General features: G+C 40.4%; 1 non-coding gene across 1 annotated transcript; it reads right to left on the bottom strand.

Annotated features, from left to right (window-relative positions):
* Positions 1-19,199: 19,199 nt before the first annotated feature.
* On the bottom strand, positions 19,200-19,271 carry TRNAS-GGA (transfer RNA serine (anticodon GGA)). The gene has a single exon. It is a non-coding gene; the product is annotated as a tRNA-Ser (tRNA).
* Positions 19,272-20,883: the final 1,612 nt, after the last annotated feature.

Raw genomic sequence — 20,883 nt, 5'->3', positions numbered from 1 at the left:
AATGCAACTATACATCAATTAAAAAGAAAATAATAATGACCCTAGTTTTAACCCTTTTAGCTAGCCACCTCCTTCCAGTACAATATTTGACTTTTTCACGGCAAAAAAAAAAATATTTCTTTTAAGTAATTTAGTTGACTTCTGCTTCTGAGTCAGACCTCTTCTTCAGTATTTCTGCTGTATTTATCAACCCTAGCTAGACTTTATTGTTTTTATTAACAAAAGACTCACTTCTTTTACAGGATTTTCCATCTTGGAATAATTTTGCCTGCTTGAAAATATTTTTTTCTGTTGTTTTACAACCTATCTCCATTTGGTCTCTAGCCTTCAGAAGCATCAGAGAAAGTCTAATACTTCTCCGTGACAGCAGCCCAAGCACAAAGTGAAACACAGCTATAAATCCCCCTGTCCTCTCGGTTTCTTTCCCTGTGTTTCCTCCTCTTTAGCATAAGTGCTGCACATTCCCTGAGGTCCTGTTTATATTTCAGTTTCAAAATACCTAGCAAACTATTTGGGGAACAGCAGATAACTTCACTCCATTATTATAGAAACTTATCAAGTTCAATAAGGAGTATTATTTAAGTTAGATACAAATTTGTCATGAAGAGTTATAATATATATTTTTTTCCTAGAGAGGTAAAATTCGTTGAATTGCTATGTTGAAATTGGGCCATATAACTTACAATATTTATCTTTCAGTGATGTTTTATTGGGCTATTAAAACTCATATTTATTTCAATAAAATTGGATTTTTTATAGGCCTACTTAGATTCATTTGGTATATTTATGGACCACCAGACATTGGCCATGGGATAATCCTGAAATTCTTAGCTCCTTAACTATCCCAGCACATTACTAATACAATAAATAGTTTCACAAGTTATCTAGTAGCAAGATATGGCTCTTTGAATACGCTGCATTTAAAAGCAAAAAGCTGCAAATCTACATACCTAATTATACTGCATGATCATTTCTATCCCTAATTTCTTAATCAAAACAGTCATTAGCAATGCAAATAATAAAGGAAATTGGATTGTGAAGGAAATAAAGATTAGTGATTCTAAGATCAGAAAACTCGTTTTAGCAAGTCAGGTTGAAATTGGGATCTATTTTATTATTTATTCAAATAAATAATGCAACTACCTTGTCATAAACCTTTTCAGTTTTAAGCACTAGGTATTTGTTTTCTCTGATGCAAATTTTACATGTGTTAAAGAACAAAATTCATTTGAGTAAATTTTAAAGTTCTGGTATTCAATGATTCATGAACCACGAGGCATCTAATCTAGCAGATAAAGAGGAGGAGCTCCAAGGAGTTGTACATAATGAAAGACTTATTAGGCAGAAGGGAGCGGAACGAGGAGTTTATACTAGACAAAAAAGTGGGGTGGTTATTGCAGGGTCACTTTTCTTTAGGGGATGGCAGATGTCTATCAGGCAGATTATCTGACCAGTGCTGATCAGGTGATTCCTGATTGACTGCCTTAAGATTCCATTTCTGGTATAGAGAGTCTAGAAAGATGGTACAGAAGAATTTATTTGCAAGGCTGCACTGGAGAAACAGATATAGAGAACAGACTTACAGACGCGGGGAGAGGGGTGGAGAGGGTGAGATGTATGGAGAGAGTAACATGGAAACTTACATTCAGTTCAGTCACTCAGTCATGTCCGACTCTTTGCGACCCCGTGAATTGCAGCATGTCATGCCTCCCTGTCCATCACCATCTCCCGGAGTTCACTCAGACTCACGTCCATCGAGTCTGTGATGCCGTCCAGCCATCTCATCCTCTGTCGTCCCCTTCTCCTCCTGCCCCCAATCCCTCCCAGCATCAGAGTCTTTTCCAATGAGTCAGCTCTTCACGTGAGGTGGCCAAAGTACTGGAGCTTCAGCTTTAGCATCATTCCTTCCAAGGAAATCCCAGGGTTGATCTCCTTCAGAATGGACCAGTTGGATCACCTTGCAGTCCAAGGGACTCTCAAGAGTCTTCTCCAACACCACAGTTCAAAAGCATCAATTCTTCTGCGCTCAGCCTCCCTCACAGTCCAACTCTCACATCCATACATGACCACTGGAAAAACCATAGCCTTGACTAGACGGACCTTAGTCGGCAAAGTAATGTCTCTGCTTTTGAATATACTATCTAGGTTGGTCATAACTTTTCTTCCAAGGAGTAAGCGTCTTTTAATTTCATGGCTGCAATCACCATCTGCAGTGATTTTGGAGCCCCCCAAAATAAAGTCTGACACTGTTTCCACTGTTTCCCCATCTATTTCCCATGAAGTGATGGAACCAGATGCCATGATCTTCGTTTTCTGAATGTTGAGCTTTAAGCCAACTTTTTTGCTCTCCTCTTTCACTCTCATCAAGAGGCTTTTTAGCTCCTCTTCACTTTCTGCCATAAGGGTGGTGTCATCTGCATATCTGAGGTTATTGATATGTCTCCCGGCAATCTTGATTCCAGCTTGTGCTTCTTCCAGCCCAGCGTTTCTCATGATGTACTCTGCATAGAAGTTAAATAAGCAGGGTGACAATATACAGCCTTGACGTACTCCTTTTCCTATTTGGAACCAGTCTGTTGTTCCATGTCCAGTTCTAACTGTTGCTTCCTGACTTGCATACAGGTGTTTCAAGAGGCAGGTCAGGTGGTCTGGTATTCCCATCTCTTTCAGAATTTTCCACAGTTTGTTGTGATCCACACAGTCAAAGGCTTTGGCATAGTCAATAAAGCAGAAATAGATCTTTTTCTGGAACTTTCATGTTTTTTCCATGATCCAGCGGATGTTGGCAATTTGATCTCTGGTTCCTCTCCCGTTTCTAAAACCAGCTTGAACATCTGGAAGTTCATGTTCACGTATTGCTGAAGCCTGGCTTGGAGAATTTTGAGCATTACTTTACTAGTATGTGAGATGAGTGCAATTGTGCAGTAGTTTGAGCATTCTTTGGCATTGCCTTTCTTTGGGACTGGAATGAAAACTGACCTTTTCCAGTCCTGTGGCCACTGCTGAGTTTTCCAAATTTGCTGGCATATTGAGTGCAGCACTTCCACAGCATCATCTTTCAGGATTTGAAACAGCTCAACTGGAATTCCATCACCCCCACCAGCTTTGTTCATAGTGATGCTTTGTTCTTCTGGGTATTCTTGCCACCTCTTCTTAATATCTTCTGCTTCTGTTAGGTCCATACCATTTCTGTCCTTTATCGAGCCCATCTTTGCATGAAATGTTCCCTTGGTATCTCTAATTTTCTTGAAGAGATCTCTAGTCTTTCCCATTCTGTTCTCTTCCTCTATTTCTTTGCGTTGATCGCTGAGGAAGGCTTTCTTATCTCCCCTTGCTATTCTTTGGAACTTTGCATTCAGATGCTTATATCTTTCCTTTTCTTCTTTGCTTTTCTCCTCTCTTCTTTTCACAGCTATTTGTAAGGCCTCCCCAGACAGCCATTTTGCTTTTTTGCATTTCTTTTCCATGGGGATGGTCTTGATTCCTGTCTCCTGTACAATGTCACGAACCTCATTCCATAGTTCATCAGGCACTCTATCTATCAGATCTAGGCCCTTAAATCTATTTCTCACTTCCACTGTGTAATCATAAGGGATTTGACTTAGGTCATACCTGAATGGTCTCGTGGTTTTCCCTGCTTTCTTCAGTTTGAGTCTGAATTTGGTAATAAGGAGTTCATGATCTGAGCCACAGTCAGCTCCTGGTCTTGTTTTTGTTGACTGTATAGAGCTTCTCCATCTTTGGCTGCAAAGAATATAATCAGTCTGATTTTGGTATTGACCATCTGGTGATGTCCATGTGTAGAGTCTTCTCTTGTGTTGTTGAAGAGGGTGTAAAATAGAAAGCCAATGGGAATTTGCTGTATGTCTCAAGGACCTCAAACAGCTCTGTATCAACCTAGAGGGGTGGAATGGGGAGGGAGATGGGAGGGAGGTTCAAGGAGGAGGAGACATACCTATGGCTGACTCATGTTGCGGTTTGGCAGAAAACAACAAAATTCTGTAAAGTAATTATCCTTCAATTAAAAAAAAAAATTCCACTTCTGGAAAAGTTGAAACTATAATGAAATCTAGATTTGCTGATGTGGGGCTTAGCATAAGTGACTGTATTTGGGGCCTATTGTTTTGTTTATAATGCATGAAATCCATGGGTATCCAAGGGATTAAATTATTATGCATTTTAACAGAATGACTCACCCCAAGTCAGGGCAATGCTTTTTGAGTTTTCATTGTTAAATTGGTTTTAGGTCAATTCAGAAAGGTACTTCTGTCTTGGCTGTTTGTCTGGCTGGAGTCTCTGGAGTTCAAGAATTTCAACTATTCAACTGAAAGCAGTGCTTTCATGACCTCACATGGGTTCCAGTTAATTCATCGAAAAGAAGCAAAGCAGTACTTGGGAGAACTATAAATAAAATTAATTAAGCTTCCTACCAAGGCAAAGATTGGCAAAGAAGCTTGTGCCAGCTCCCACCTCTAGGACAGTCTGTGCCTTGGAGGCTGGTTAGGTTCACTTGGTCTGTGTCTACATAATGCGAAAAGCATCTCTGCTATTTAGATTTCTAGTTGGTACATATTAGGAATATAAATATTAATAAAAATGCCTACCCTTAAATATTACATGTCACAGTTAATATTCTGTACTCTCTGTCTAGATACCTGCTTTTCAATATTTGCTGTTAGAACTTTATTAATAAATTTGAAGCTTGTGTTTTCTCTGTGTGTGAGTTTAATCTCGAACACTATGTTCAAACTAATGAGGGAAAAAATATATGAGCCATTCATTTATTGATAAAAGACAGGAATGTAGCAGACACCCTACAGTTTTAGCAAGAGAAGATATTACTGAGATAAATGTTGTCTTAGACACAGTGTGCTTCATCTTCTGTTTAACATAGCAGAGGAATATTTCACTGTCTCTTGTGGGTACCAAGTTTCCCTATTATTGAAGAGCTACTTCAGCAAGCTATCAGAATGCTGAAGAGCTTCCTACATTGGTAGGAGACTCAGTGGCATGCACACATGCTAAGTCACTTCAGTTGTATCCGACTCTGCGACCTTATAAATCATAGCCCACCAGGCTCCTCTGTCTCTGGGATTCTCAGGCAAGAATACTGGAGTGGGTTGCCATGCCCTCCTCCAGGGGATCTTCCCAACTCATGGAACGAACCCACATCTCTTAAGTCTCCGAGCAGGCAGATTCTTTACCACTAGCACCATCTGGGAAGCCCAGACCCAGTGACAGTGGCTATCAACTTGGCCGCCCATTGCAAGCCCCTTGGGAACTTTACAAACTACTGATGTCTGTCTGGGTCCTAGCACAAGAGATTCTGAGCTGATTGATTTGGGGTAAGACTTTGGTCAATGGGAATTTTAAACGTTTCTTAGGTGATTTTAATGGGCAGACACAATTGATAACAGCTGTTCTAAAGTCACTTCTGAGATTAGAAGTCACCTTTAATACAATTCTATAATTTAAAAATTTAATCCAGTTTCATGAGTTTTAAAATATGCTTCCTAAGAAAACCTTAGGTCTGCAAAGTAATCTACATCAAGAAATTCTGTGATCAGATAAACTTGAGAAACATTATATATCTTATCCTGCTCTAGGAGAAATTCCGTTTACCTTGGTACATTCAAGACAATGGTAGAGGTACTTGTCTCATCTAGGGTTTCCCAGAATTTTAAACCAGGATTTATTTTTTATTTATTTTCTTTGGCCCCAGGCTGTGGCATGCAGGTTCTTGTGCGACCATGGATCGAACCTGTACCCCCTACAAAGGAAGCATGGAATCTTAACCACTGGACACCATGGAAGTCCCAAAAGTCTCATTAAAAAATATATATTATTTTGCTTTTAATCACCTCTTTTTATATTAATTAGGGCTTCCCTGGTAGCTCAGCTGGTAAAGAATCCACCTGCAATGCAGGAGACCCCACTTCGATTCCTGGGTTGAGAAGATCCTCAGGAGAAGAGAACAGCTACTCCAGTATCCTGGCCTGGAGAATTCCATGGACTGTATAGTCCATGGGGTTGCAAAGAGTCGGATATGACTGAGTGACTTTCACTTTGACTATATATATATATGTTTTAGGCCACACCATGTGGCCTGCAGGATCTTAGTTCCCTGACCAGGTATTGAACCTGTGCCCCCTGCAGTGGAAACACAGAGTCTTTACCACTGCCAGGGAAGTCCCAGGATTCTCATCTTTTATAACAGCTGTTTTCGTCTCCTGAAACTAGCATTCTTTGGTCTGCGCGTTGGTCATGCTGCTTTGTGTTTTGGTGGTTTGTTTCTGAGTTCTGTGTTTAAAAGAAATCCCTGGCCTAGACGCTTATCTATACAGTACATCACAAAATTCACCTAGCTCTTTTTGGTCACAAGATCTTATATTGGTAATTATTATATCTGTGTGGCTGTTGAATACAGTGCTTGTTGGTAAGAACCTCACTAGAGATACCTTTTTTCTGGGGCTATTCGTTGTAAACCTGGTGTTTATTAGCGCAAAGGGCCTGGTGTTAAGGCTATCCATCTTTAGTGTCCTACGTGATGAGCAGGGGAAGACTGCTGATCTTGTTTGAAAGTTACCATATAACCAGTGACCTAAATCTCCTTTAAATGGACTCCCTCTGCAGTTTAAGTCATGGATTCTTTGACTTAAAATGCTTCTCTCTTTCTTAAAATGCCTTAAAATTGTGAAAGCTTTAGAGAAGGTGTTTCTTTGGCAGCGAGGAGAGCTGGAGGATTTGGGATGTGAAAAGAGTAGGAAATGGAGTGAGCAAGGCTTTGTGGAGATGCAGCCAAGAAGGGGGAGTTTTACTCACAAATGGGAGTTAGATTAAGGGGTTGGCAAATTGGCCTTGAGGCTAGAGAAGGCAGTAGACGTGTCATTTATCATTTCTCCTTGGATAGAAATGAAGATGTGACTGGAATACACACCAAACAGTCAAACTACCCGTGCAGTTGACTTCACATCTCAGGTGTTGTCTTATTTGGTTTCTTGTCAGAATGCCAGCGTGGCCTCCTGTGCTTGTTTTCTTTCCTCGGCTTCTGTAACCATGTATTTTCATTGCTTTTGCCTTATGGCTTTAATTCCTCCTTCTGGTCTCCCCCAGGTTGGTGATGACCCTCAAGCTTTTTGCTCAGATGCTGGCCTGTGCCCACCCAATTCCATTATGATACTAGTTCCAAGTAATGAAACGGTTTTCTCTTAACCATATTAGCTTTATATTACATATCTAAATCATATAGCTGTATAGTTACTGTAATCCCCTTGAGAGGAGGAAGTATGTTGCTTATGTGGGGCTCTCCATATCATGGCAGACACTTAACAGGATATCAACAAATGTTTGTTAAGCTAAGTTGGCTGATTAATCCCATAAACACTCAGGAGTTCCAGTAACACAACAGGTGAGCAGTGGCTGACTGAGCCAGGCTTTATTTGTATTTACAGCTGCCCCCCATCACTTGCATTGCTGCCTGAGCTCCGTCTCCTGTCAGATCAGTGGCAGCATTAGATTCTCAAAGGAGCAGGAACCCTACTGTAAACTATGCATGTAAGGGATCTAGGTTGCATGCTCCTTATGAGAATCATTCCAAAAACATCCCCCCTCTCCCACTCCCACCCCTGGGGCAAATTGTCTTCCATGAAGCCAGTTCCTGGCGCCAAAAAGGTTGCCATGTGTGCTTAGTTGCTCAGGAGTGTTGAACTCTTAGCGATCCCATGGACTGTAGACTGCCAGGCTCCTCTGTCCATGGGATTCTCCAGGCAAGAATACTGGAGTGGGTTGCTAGTCTTTTCTCCAGGGGGTCTTCCCTACCCAGGGATCAAACCCAGGTTTCCTGCCTTGCAGGTGGATTCTTTACTACCCGAGCCACCAGGGAAGCTTGAAAAGGTTCGGGACCACTGCAATAGGGAAATGGAATCAAGGCCATCAAGAAACATCACCGAAAGGAATATAACTTACGTTTTCTTTAATGTATACATACCTTTTATCACTGATAAATGTCACCAATGGAATTTATTAGAATTTATCATAGAAGATTTTTAAAATAAAGAAATAAAGAACATAAAAACAGTGCACAAACTCACCCCCTAGAAGTAATAGTTGTAAATAATTCTGAGTGGTTCCTTTCAGATCTCCTTTTGTGCACAGGTAGGGGTCTACCCATGTATCTGAATTATACTTACAAGAGAATTTGGATCATGTTGAAAAAAATTATTTGTGCCCTCTTACATTCAGTGTTATATTCTTTCACTTGACAAGTGTTTAGAGGGCTTAATATCATGTACCAGGTATTATTTTAAGTTCTAAGAATACATTCAGTTCAGTTCAGTTCAGTCCCTCAGTCGTGTCCGACTCTTTGTGACCCCATGAATTGCAGCATGCCAGGCCTCCCTGTCCATCACCAACTCCCAGAGTTCACTCAGACTCGCGTCCATCAAGTCCATGATGCCATCCAGCCATCTCATCCTCTGTAGTCCCCTTCTCCTCCTGCCCCCAGTCCCTCCCAGCATCAGAGTCTTTTCCAATGAGTCAACTCTTCACATGAGGGGGCCAAAGTACTGGAGTTTCAGCTTCAGCATCATTCCCTCCAGAGAAATCCCAGGGCTGATCTCCTTCAGAATGGACTGGTTGGATCTCCTTGCAGTCCAAGGGACTCTCAAGAGTCTTCTCCAACACCACAGTTCAAAAGCATCAATTCTTCGGTGCTCAGCTTTCTTCACAGTCCAACTCATTGATGAATGCTATCTTGAATGTTGTCCTGAAAACTTGATTTTTAATAAGTTACTAATATTTCATATTTTAGGTTAACTATGAAAGTGAAAGCTTTACTCACTTAATCGTATCTGACTCTTTGTGATCCCATGGACTGTAGCTGCCAGTCTCCTCTGTCCATGAAATTCTCCAGGCAAGAATACTGGAGTGGGTTGTCATTTCCTTCTCCAGGGGATCTTCCCAACCTAGGTTAACTATAATAATATAATATATATAGTACAATAATAAGTTAACTATAGTCCACTTAAATTTCTGACTGTTATCATTTCACACTATTATTTTCATCTTGCAACAAGTACCCGTACTCATAAACCTGTGTTCTTCTCTGATCATTCACTTAAAAGGGTAGTTGTGGGTGCAGTGTGTGCATACTCAGTTGTGTCCAACTCTTTGCTACCCCATGGACTGTATTCTGCCGGGCTCATCTGTCCATGGAATTTTCCAGGCAGGAATACTGGAGTGGGTAGCCATTTCCTACTCCAGGGGATCTTCCTGACCCAGCGATCAAATCCTCACCTCTGGCCTCTACTGCAATGGCAGGTGGATTCTTTACCATTGGCGCCACCTGGGAAGCCCAAAGGGTAGTTATCAAATTATAAGGCATAAACTTTAAAAAAAAGTTGTCTAGAGGGACTTGTAGTAATGGTGTTCTCCAGGCAAGAGTACTGGGGTGGGTCGCTGTTCCCTTCTCCAGGAGATCTTCCCAACCCAGAGATTGAACCCAGGTCTCCCGCATTGCAGGTGGATTCTTTACCACCTGAGCTACAAGGGAAGCCTTAATAAACCCTCCCCCACCCAAATAGTTTAGAAGAGCACCCATCCTGCCTCTCTCACTGGTACTGACTTGTACTTCATTGCCTCATAATAGGATGTTTTTATTCTAGTATATCTCACACTCATATTCTTATACGAGTAAGTAATCTTTGTTTTCCCATTAGTTTTTCTTGGTTTTCACTTTCATTGTGAAAGTCTGACACTACAGACTTTAAGTGAAAGTGAAGTTGCTCAGTCATGTCCAACTCTTTTTGACTCCATGGGCTATAGCCTACCAGGCTCCTTCATCCATGGGATTTTAAAGGCAAGAATAGTGGAGTGGGTTGTCATTTCCTTCTCCAGGGGATCTTCCTGACCCAGGGATTGAACCCAGGGCTCCCGCATTGTGGGCAGACGCTTTACCGTCTGAGCCACCAGGGAAGCCTGGTGTTCACAGGCTTTAAACACAGACTTTAAAGGAAATCCCTAATAACCTATTCTGAGGATTTTCTTTTAAGGATCTAAGTTGTTCAGTTATCCATCAGTATCCACAGGGAATTTGCTCCAGGACCCGCCACGGACACCAAAACTCCTGCAAGCTCAAGTCCCGAACTGCTGCTGTTGAGTCGCTAAGTTGTGTCCGACTCTTTGTCACTTCATGGACTGTAGCCTCCTGTCCATGGGATTCTTCAAGCAAGAATACTGGAGCCAGTTGCTATTTCCTTTTCCAGGAGATCTGCTTGACCCAGGGATCAAACCTGTGTCCCCTGCTTGGCAGGTGGATTCTTTACCCCCGAGCCACCTGGGAAGCCCTGAGTCCCATAGTCTTCCCTCTACTCCCTGGATCCGAGGTTCCACATTCGTGGGTTCAAAGGACCCCAGTACTACTGTGTTGTACTATATGTATTTGTTGAAAAAGTTTGTGTGTAAGCGGCCCCTTGCAGTTCAAACCCATTTTTTTCCAAGGGTCAACTGTATTTTAGCCTCCTGGGAAAGATCCTGGGGTTTTCCAAATGGTCTTTTGCTGATGGCCTTCTTCGGTTAAAATATTCAGTTCAGGTGCTCTCATTTAGTAGAGGTACATTAAGCAAAGCAGATGTTCAGTGAAAGTCAAGTGTCCTTCAAAGAGTAATAACAGCATCCCAGGGGCTCCCTTTGCATGTGAAGCCTTCTCTGAGTCTCAGCATAATAATTTGTTGGGCAAATCCCATCACATCAATCTGCATGAAAAAGGAAAAATCCAGCTTAACCTAGATGAACATATCGGACAGTACTGTCCAATGTAGACTGCTATCTCTGTTTTCAGAATATTAATAGAAAAGGTCCAGGTGTTGTCAGACAAAAATTTTAATCCTAATCACTAATTCATAAAATGCTCAAATTTCTAAAGGCACATCATAAACTTATTGAAAAGAAGACATATCCAAGGACAAGAATGCTACTCACTAAGGATTTCTAAGTGTTAACACATTGCAATCTAAGTGGAATACTATTTAGTTTAATTAAAGGAAAAAAAAATTGTGTGTTTTTGAAAGAAATTTTGTATGTTTTACAAAAGTTTATTTGTTTATTTTTGTTTATTTATTTGGCTGTACTGGGTCTTAGTTGTGGCACGTGGGGTCTTTTTAGTTGAAGCATGCAGAATCTAGTTCCCTGACCAGGGATGGAACCTGGGCTCCTGCATTGAGAGCACAGTCTTCACTGCTGGACCACCAGGGAAGTCCCGGCTGTGTGGTTTTTTTTTTTTTTTTTTCACCAATGAGGGTCACCATATCAAGGAAATTAAAGGGATTTCAGCTGGTTTCAAAGGCAAAGCATCTTTGTTTTGGTACAAAAGTGAATGACTCCATGTTTTGACTGACTTTTAAATTTCTAGCTTTATTTGTTCTTTTCTTTCCATAGTTTGCCTCTTTGCTTCCCTTGAAGACACATCCCTTAGAATGTATATAACTTGATTTGTTTGTTTTCCCATTGCTTCTGTCATGCAGTCTCCTGAAGTCAAAGATCTTATCTGCATAGAGTAAATTAAGGTTTTTCAACCTTAGCACGACTGGATAGACAGCTCTTTGTTGAGAAGGGCTGCCTTGTATGTTGTAGGACTTCTAGCAGCATCCATGGCCTCTGTTCACTAAATGCCAGCAGCACTGCTCTCCCCTAGTTTTGATAACCAAAAGTATTCCTCTCTGTACTTCACCTTCCATTGTCTACCCAACAGCCATGGTGGCCTTCCCTACAAATAAGATTGGGTCACCTCCCTCCTTGTAACATTCCCGCTGTTTCTCTTGGCACTGCGATGAAATCTGAATTCCTTGCAGCATCCATCAAGTCCCTCCATGGTCCTACCCCAGCCTCTTCCTGCCTTCATAGGCTACCCATGACCTCTCTTTCCTCTTCTACATTTATCCTGGTCAAAGTTACCACCTCAATGAGGCCTTCCCTGTCTACCAGAAATGTATCCCCTCTCTCCTTCTAGTCACTCTATCATCTGGTTTATTTTCTCTCCAAGCACTACTAAAACCCAAGATTGCCTGGTGTCTGTATTCATTTACTAATTTATTGTCTTTTCCCAAGCCCAGTAGAAAGTAAGTTCCAAGAGTACAAAAGCAATCTCTGTTTTGTTCATTACTTCTTGCCTAGTGCCTACCACAAACCTGGTACTTTATAGGCATTGAAAAAAATATGCTAAGAATGAATGAATCAGGACTTCCCTACTGGTCCAATGGAACACTGGCTAAGACTCTGTGCTCCCAATGCAGGGGGTCTGGGTTTGATCTTTAGTCAGGGAACTAAGTGCCTCATGGCACAACAAAGAGTTTGTATGCTGCAACTAAGGATCCCGCATGTCACACCAAAGATCCAAGAGCTTGTGTGCCCCAGTTAATATCTATAAATAAATAAAGAGAAATATTTTTAAGAAAAAAGAATAAATGAATAAGCAAATGGGTACAGATAGGCAAAACTAGTGACTAGATATATGTGTTTTCTTTTTCTATATTCAAATTTAACAATTCAGTAATATTTCAAATAGTCAAACAAGTACAGAGAATAAAGTAGGCCTCCTCATGTATCTGCTATCCAGATAATGAGGGCTTCTCAGGTGGCTCAGTGGTAAAGAATCTGCCTGTCAGTGAAGGAGACGCAGGAGACGTGGGTTTGAACCCTGGGTTGGGACGATCCCCTGGAGGAGGGCATGGCAACCCACTCCTGTGTTCTTGCCTGGGAGAATCCCATGGACAGAGGAGCCTGGTGGGCTACAGTCCATGGAGTTGAAATAGTCAGACACAACCGAGCATCTAACACTTTCACTCCCACCGTCAGGAAGCTCACCGTCTGGTAGGTGGCAGGCATGGACAAAGAGACCATTATAGATAGTCTGATAAGTGCCTTCAGTTTGAGATGAAGCATTAGGGACTAGGGACGAGAGAGACTTTGGATCAGAGCTGGAGTGTTACATGTTGGAAATCAGGGAGCCCTGACTAGGGTTCCCTCAAAGACCCCTCTGATATATTTTGGTAGAGAATCACTCCACGTGGTTAGTGAAAGGAACATGCTCGCATATGCTGCCTTGCCAAGTGAACAATAGCTTTTGGCAGTTGGCTATGTTTCATGGCCCCGAGAGCCTTCAGATTTGGAAGGTCTTCAGTTTCCTCATCTCTTTTGCTTTCCATTATTGTCTTGATGTATGTGCAGCTCTTAAGAGTTCCCTACTTCCAAAAATCCTTCTGAGCCAGTAGGGGAAAAAAGCTTATTTTGAAGAACTTCCAAACATTTGTGGATTGCCATCATTTGCTTTGTGTCTGCTGCAGCTAGGCAAATAAGTACTATCTGATAGTAATATAATATTGATATTCTGCCCTCAGTGATGTGTTTGGTACAAATACTGTGCCTGAGCATTTCCTTTCAAGTATGGCACTGTTTCAAGTGGGTACAATGGTATTTTCAGATATTTTCTGTAATTGACATAAACGTGGCTAGGGTATCAAGGTGTGGTTAAGTAAAGAGACTCCTTTATGAGTACTTTGAAAAAGAAATTAGGAGAGAGAGTTTATGACCTAGTAAGGCCAGCTCATTAGTTATTTGGTTGAATAGTTGCTCAATGTGGTTTAAATCTGTTGGGTATGTTTCATGGAACAGCAACCAGGACAGTCAAGATTCCCATAATTATTACATTGCAATTATCCAAGAACTCAAAAAGCAAATATCTTTCAGATTAACTTAATATATGAGAGGCAACTCATACTCTTGTTGATTTGGGGAGGAGGTGGGTAGAAGCCATGCACACTTTCCCCACGTGTTTTCAATATGATTTAAAATATGTCAAAGCCATTGAGATGTTGTTAATTTGGGAAGACAGACACAGAGAGGAGCTCAGATGGAAGTAGTTGAGAGTTTTCTATTCCTCATCTGAAGATAACCGGGTCATCATCCCGAGAATAAGTCTCTTATTCTCTTAGACTCTCCTTCTGCTTCAGGTTTTAGCCATCCAAAGTAGAATGTGAGATTAAGAAAATGAACTTATTGTTGCTGGGGTGGGAGGAGGGAGGGTTAGGGAGTTTGGGAGGGTCATGTACACACTGCTCTACTCAAAACAGATAACCAACAAGGTCCTACTTTATAGCACGTAGAACTCTACTCAATGTTATGTGCCAGCCTGGACAGAAGGAGAGTTTGGAGGAGAATGGATACATGTACATGTATGGCTGTGTCCCTTCACTGTTCACCTGAAACCCACAACATTGTTAACTGGCTATGCCCCAATACAAAATAAAACGCTTAAAGTTTAAAAAGCAAAACAAAGTAGAACGTGAGAGTGATTTTGCTTATTATTCCTTGATTCTCTCTCCTCTACCCCCACTTTTTTTCTTAACTTTTTTGCCTCTGGTGGGTGGGTTAGTCACTCAGTTGTGTCCGACTCTTGTGACCCCATGGACTGTAGCCCGCCAGGCTCCTCTGTCTGTGGGATTCTCCAGGCAAGAATACTGGAGTGGGTTGCCATTCCCTTCTCCAGGGGATCTTCCCAACGCAGGAATCAAACCCAGGTCTCCTGCACTACAGGCAGATTCTTTACCAGCTGAACTATTGGCACACTAAGGTGGTTTTTTCCTTTGCTTTTGCTGTTGTTAGTTGAATTTATGCAGGCTTTTCTTTTTTTTTTTTTTAATGTGTATTGGAGTATAGTTGCTGTACAATGTTGTGTTAATTTCTGCTGTATAGCAAAGGGAATCAGCTGTACATATACATATATCCCCTCTTTTTTGGATTTCCTTCTCATTTAGGTCACCACATAGAAACCCTGAGTAGAGTTTCCTATGCTACATTGAGTAGGTCTCATTGCTTAGTAGCTCAGTAGTATCTGGCTCTTTGTGACACCATGGACTGTAGCCCACCAGCTTCTCTGACCATGGAATTTTTGAGGCAAGAGTACTGGGGTGGGTTGCCGTTTCCTACTTCAAGGTTCTCATTAATTATCTATTTTAGACATACTAATGTATATATGTCAATCCCAATCTCCCAATTCATTCCACTCCCTCCGTGTTAGCCATAGTCTGTTCCCTACATCTGTGTCTCCATTTTGTTTAGGGTTTTCTTAAACCACTTTTATTATACCATACCTCCCCCAGAAGCAAAACAGTGACACTGTCTTCAAGGATGGAGTAGGGAGTCATCAGTAAGGAAGTTCTTCCCCAAGGCTTAAAGATATCCACTTTCTAGTCTGTTTCTACCCCTGTAGACACAAATGTCAAAATCCGTATTGCTGGTGGCATTTGAAATGGTATATGCACAGTTCAGGAAGCATAGCTGTTTATCCATTAATCACTCTGGGCTACCAGTCAAAATATTTTCTCTGCAAAAATGCCTTTCCTATTTTGTACCAATTAATATTGGATGAAACTCAAGAGTCACAGTTAATCTGTGGCAAAGCTTATATTTGCTGTCAGGCATGCAGACATGAAAAATGCTCAGTGCAATATTTTAATTAATAAAAATATGCTGAGAAGTGTATTTTTTCTGAAGTAGATTTTTATTACACTTCATTACATTTCCAAATTTAATGGACACATATATTATGTCCTGTCACCAAGGGAACCTCATCAAGACAGGCTTTTTATAGGCTGTTGGATGTAGTTGTAAAACTCTCACAAAGACAAAATTGTTTCTTGTAAGTTTAAAAGAAGCTGTGCTCATTTACAGTATGTATAATTTACTGCAGAGCTTGGGGCAATAGAGAAAGTCTTTATTTGATTTAGAGACTGACACTTCTTTTTATGAAGCTCTTAAGTTTTAATTATTTCAGGTCTACATTCACGAAGATACAACTTGGCTATTATGAAAGTAAATTTAAAAAACACAAAAACTACATATAAATTAAAAAGACAAAACATTTTATAACTGCTTAAAAAGCAAAGACTTTTGAAAACAAAAGTTTCCAAAAATACATAAAGGTAGGAACTGCAGTGAACCCTAGTGTCCACCTTCAATAACCATCAGCATTATCTGTACTTATTTTATCTGTAGCCCTCCCACCACCAATTTTATGGCTAAAGTATTTTAAAGAAAATCTCAGACATTATGTTATTTTACTATCAAATACTTTAATATGTGTCTTAAAAAAAGAAAGGGGCAAGAAAGATGTCCACATAGTGAACAATTTTCTACACTCCATAAAAATATCATTAAACAATATGACAGAACAGAGATCAACAGAGATCATATTGGGCTCATTTCAGTTGTTACCAAAAAAAAAAAAAAGATAAAAATATAAAAGATTTTCAGATTGCCCCCAAGAGCAACATCTGACTCTCCACTGTACCCAGGGATTGAACCCAGGTCTCCCACATTGTAGGCAGATGCTTTACCGTCTGAGCTACAGAGCTCTCTAAAAGGGACATAGCTAAAATTAAATAATTTCAAAGGTTAGAAGGCTGGGCAATTGCAATTAAAAAATCACAGATCAATATAGGCAAAATAGGATGAAGATCAAAAATATTAAAAGGTATTTTATAATACTAAAGTCTGAAAATCACAAAGAAAATGCAAAATTATTATTATTACCCATTCCTCTAGTAACACAGCAATGACTTTCAAAAATCAGAAACTACTAGAGATGTGAAATAGAAATACACTAATAATAGAAATTTTTAACACACTTATCTCAATCCTGAGGAATCAGAGGAAAAAACACCAATAAAGATTGAGAAATTTCAACTAACATAATAAGGTGGAGCTAATAACTCTATTGAAGTTTGAACCCTGGTTAACAGAGGTTATGCATTCCTTTCATGTGAGAATCTTTAGGATTCAAATTACTGCAAGCTGATGGGGAAAAAAAAATCATAGAGTTTGAACTATGACTTAACATTCTGCAGCCCTTTCAAAGTTAGAAAACATGTTCACTCTTTCCATTCAAAATTATTTATGCATTTTTTCATGTTCCATTCACATGGTTCCATCCCAAACAGGGACTTATTCCAGCTATTGATGGTTTTCCACATTAAAAGTCAGCATTGGTGCTGATTTTTGCATTAGGCAGAGCTTGAAATGTTTTCCTCAAATGTTTCCAACTTTAACCTGCAAGGAACTATCCAGTTTAGCCTCATATGAGCTTTTTGCCTTTTTCTAAATGCCGGGAGAGTGCTATAAAATTTCACAAACATTTCAATTGTTTCCCAGTCCGTCACAGTGCACGCGTGGCAAGTGCATGGGGCTTCTTAGATAAATGTAGGTCTCTTTAAACAAAAATGAAAGATTTGTTCAAAATCATTACTTTCCTTCTTTGTTCAAAGATTCTTCTACTCCCAAGGGAAAATATATTTAGGATGTTACTTTTATAGCCCGAGGGCTTCCCTGATAGCTCATTTGGTAAAGAATCCACCTGCAATGCAGGAGACCCCGATTAATTCCTGGGTTGGGAAGATCCGCTGGAGAAGTATTCTTAGGCATCCCTTGTGGCTCAGCTGGCAAAGAATCCACCTGCAATTTGCGAGACGTGGGTTTGATCCCTGGGTTGGGAAGATCCCCTGGGGAAGGGAAAGGCTACCCACTCCAGTATTCTGGCTTGGTCTGGCTTGGAGAATTCCATGGACCGTATAGTCCATGGGGTCACAAAGAGTTGGACACGACTGAGTCACTTTAATTTTCACTTTTTATAATCTAATTTCCCTAGAAATACAGCGCTTGCTTAAATGTACAGTTGATCCTTGAACAACCTGGGGGTTAGGGGTGCCGACCCTCTGAGCTGTGGAAAATTCTCCTATAATTTATTGTAGTAGGCCCTTGTATCAGGATTCCTTCCTACCTATGATTCTTCCATATCAGCGGTTCCGTATCTGCAGATTCAACCAACCCTGGATCAAGTTAGTACTGTACTTACAGGTCTTCTTTACCTATTCACAGTAAATGGATTCATGCAGTTCAAGCCATGTTCAAGGTTCAGCTGAACTACCTTTAGGATTTTTTCTGTCTATAAGGTATAGGTATGGCATTTTTTTCCTTCCAGTTTTTATAAGATAAATTGAATATGGGTGAGTGATGGAGCATGGTTTATATCAGTGGCCAGTTATTGGTTTTAATGGGATCACAGTGGGGACCAGTAATCTATAAAATGGTCAAAACAGTGTGCATGCATTATGACAAATGCAGAGGCATTCCAAGTCAGTGGCTGGCTGCTCTGCTGGCTTGGCATTTATTCATCTGTTTACTCTTGTGGGCCTTTTGTTTGTTTGTTTGTTTTAATAACTGGGGGGTTGTGAACTGCTGCAGGCGACATTTGCAAATACAGCAAAGTAACTATGAATGTGGATTTTGGGTGTCAAGTTGTTTTGGAAATTAGAACTGCTTACTAGCATTGTGACCACAGCAATTTACTTAAGGTTTCTTATTTACCACCTGTAACATGGGAAGCATAGTACATTGGACCCTTGAATAACATGGGTTTGAACTGCACAGGTGGTTGTTGTTTTTCTTTTCTCTTTTTCACCAAATAGGTACAACACAGTCTGGAGTTGACTCCAGGAATGTGGAACCCAGTATATTGAGGGGTGGCTATCAAGTTATACATGTATTAATATTTTCAATCATGTGAATGATGGACAGTTGGCACCCCAGCCTCCACATTGTTCAAAGGCCAGCTGTAATAATACCCAACTAATGGAGTTGTTGTGAGGTTTCAGCTGAAGATTTGTTTTGAAATGCTCAGCATAGCACCTAAATACATTAAACATTCTATTGATGCTAACAGCTACACTAATAATTACTATAGTCTTTTAATAATTAATATTTAATTAATTGAAGAGAATGAGAAACTCTTTTGTTATAAAAGTGAAATGAGGTTCTAAAAATTTTATTTACCTTTGTGTGTGTGCTTTGTCATGTCCAACTCTTTGAGACTCTAGGCTCCTCTGTTCATGGGGATTTTCCAAGCCAGCCCTCCTCCAGGGGATATTCCCCACCCAGGGATCGAACCTGCATCTCTTTTGTCTCCTGCATTGGCAGGCAGTTACCACTACTGCCACCTGGGAAATGCTTTATTAACTTTTTTTTTTTTAAGTCGCTCAGTCGTGTCTGACTCTTTGCGACCCCGTGGACTGTAGCCTACCAGGCTCCTCCCTCCATGGGACTCTCCAGGCAAGAGTACTGGAGTGGGTTGCCATTTCCTTCTCCAGGGGATCTTCCCAACCCAGGGATCGAACCTGGATCTCCCGCATTCCAGGCAGATGCTTTAACCTCTGAGCCACCAGGGAAATGCTTTACTTATGGTATAAAGCACATAACATAAAATTTACCATCTTAACCATTTTTAAGTGTACATTTCAGTAATGTTCAGTCACATTATTATACAACAGAGCTGCAGAACTTATTCACCTTGAAACACTGAAGCTCCCTATCCATTAAACAAGGCTTTAAAAAAAAGCCAAAACTCTTTGTGCAAAATTGCAAAAAATAGTCAAGAGAATTTTCATATATCCTATACCCAATTTCCCCTATTGTTAACATCTAACATTAGTATAGCTTCCCTGGTGGCTCAGTGGTAAAAAAAAAAAAAAAAAAAAAAATCCCCTGCCAATGCAGGAGACTCAGATTTGATCCCTGGGTCGGGAAGATCCCCTGGAGAAGGAAATGGCAACCCACTCCAGTATTCTTGCTTTGGAAAACCCATGGACAGAGAAGCCTGGTGGGCTACAGTCCATAGGGTCGCAAAAGAATTGCACAGGACTTAGAGACTAAAAATAAAAATTAGTATGGTACATTTGCTACAAGTAATGATGTTGATACATGGTTATTAAAAGTCCATACTGATTCAAATTTCCCTAGTTTTTTCCTACTGTTCCTTTATCTCTTCCAAGACCCCGTCGAGGGTTCAGTATTATATTACATGTCTCTTTAGGTTTCTTTCACCGTGACAACTTCTCAGACTTTTGTTGTTTTTGATTACCATGACAGTTTTGAGGATTTTTGTATTTTATAGAATGCTCTTAATTTGGGAGCTATCTGGTGTTTTGCTCATGATTAGACTTCGGGTAGAGGATAATCAATATGACATCTCCAGTCAGACAAGACTGAGCGACTGAACAGCATCTTTAATATAGATTGTCTGGCTAAGACAGCACTTGCCAGAATTTTCCTCTGTAAAGTTACAAATGTTTTAATTTGTAATTCCTTAATGATAAATGCTATTGAGAATCTTTCCATATGTTTTATTTTATTGGAGTATAATTGGTTTACAATGTTTTGTTTGTTTCAGGTTTACAGCAAAGTGATTCAGTGTGTGTGTGTATATATATATATGCAAAGTAATTCAGTATGTATACATATATATATATACATACTGCATATGGGGGTGGTGGTTTAGTCCCTAAGTCAAGTCTGACTCTTTAGCGACCCCATGGACTGTAGCCCACCAGGCTCCTCTGTCCATGGGATTTCCCAGGCAAGAATACTGGAGTGGATTGCCGCTTCCTTCTCCAGGGGATCTGCCTGACACAGGGATCGAACCTGCATCTCCTATATTGGCAGGTGGATTCTTTAGCACTGAGCCACCTGAGAAGCCCATACTATATACGTGTGTGTGTGTGTGTGTGTGTGTAGTCTTTTTATACTTTTTTCTCATATAGGGTTTTCATATGCTGACTTTTGTTCCATATATCATTTTTGGTGAAGAGTCTGTTCAGATCTCTTGTTCATTTTTAAAATGCTGGTTGCTAGTCTTGAATTGTAAGAATTTTTTGTATATTTTGGGTACAAGTCCTTTGTCAGATGTGCATTTTCCACATATTTTCCCCAAGACTCTAGCTTGCCTTTTCATTCTTTTAATAGCATCTTACGCAGAGCAGAAAGTTTTTATTTTAATAAACT

Source organism: Capricornis sumatraensis, chromosome 11 (assembly GCF_032405125.1).
Source record: "Capricornis sumatraensis isolate serow.1 chromosome 11, serow.2, whole genome shotgun sequence".
Taxonomy (NCBI): domain Eukaryota; kingdom Metazoa; phylum Chordata; class Mammalia; order Artiodactyla; family Bovidae; genus Capricornis; species Capricornis sumatraensis.
The sequence above is the reverse complement of the archived record's forward strand: the minus strand, read 5'-3'. Positions and strand labels throughout refer to the sequence as shown.